Here is a 964-nt window from a genome sequence, read left to right on the forward strand (position 1 = left end):
CCTCAGATTTATGGTGACTCTGATCCATCCTTACCTCCTTACAAGTACAGAATTAACATCGCTGGCAAAACAGATGATTAATGTTCCGTTAATTTGACTAATTTATTAAGTGTGCATAGAGGGGCCAGTGTTTGTGTGAAGACTAATGTTGAATTTCAGTGGTACACAAATGTAACAATCCCAAATTAAAAAAACAACAAAAAAACACTTATTCTGTTGAAATCATTTGCTGACAGATTGCCCCCCAGTTCAAAAATCCTATCTGCGCCCCTGGTGGTTGGTGGATTTGATTTGCACAGCTCTGAAGCAGAAACACAGGGAAGAATTTTTTACAAAAGCATATTTTCCTGGGATTGTTTGATCAGCACCAGCCTGAGTATTCGAGAGCAGATTGTCCGCCTGAATTGACTCCTCAAACCCGGACCTCAGGAGGACAGACGTAGGAGACACACGCCACCATGCGAAGGACAAACTGTGCCGTATCCGCTGCTCACCTCCAATCTGGGCTGATTTATATAAAGTGACCGTAAGATTAACTCCAGGATGGAACGATCTGCCTCTTGCTTTTTAGTTCAGAGGATTAGTGGTACAGATTCAGAGTTTCATTGTGACACGAGGGACGATCCGATCTACAGGAGCCCAAAGAGGCCTTTTGTCGGTACAAACTTGTCGTGCACCGAGGGGATATGTAGAGTTTCATCTGTGGCTTTTACCACCTGCATCCCGCAGTAGAGATAAAAATCATGTCTGAAAAGACTCAACACAAATGTACTTTCAGAAATGTGCCACTTTTGACGCAACTTGCATGTTTTCTGAGATGTTATCACACCCCAGGCTTTAAAGCTTCGAAGACAACCTTTAAAAAAAGCGGGAGAGAGCGAGAGAGAGAAGTGTTGCTGCCGTTTCCAAGACAGATCAGCTGAGAGCGTACCCAGCCCAGGCACTAAAAATAGATACACCCCCC

Source organism: Kryptolebias marmoratus, linkage group LG11 (assembly GCF_001649575.2).
Source record: "Kryptolebias marmoratus isolate JLee-2015 linkage group LG11, ASM164957v2, whole genome shotgun sequence".
NCBI lineage: Eukaryota > Metazoa > Chordata > Actinopteri > Cyprinodontiformes > Rivulidae > Kryptolebias > Kryptolebias marmoratus.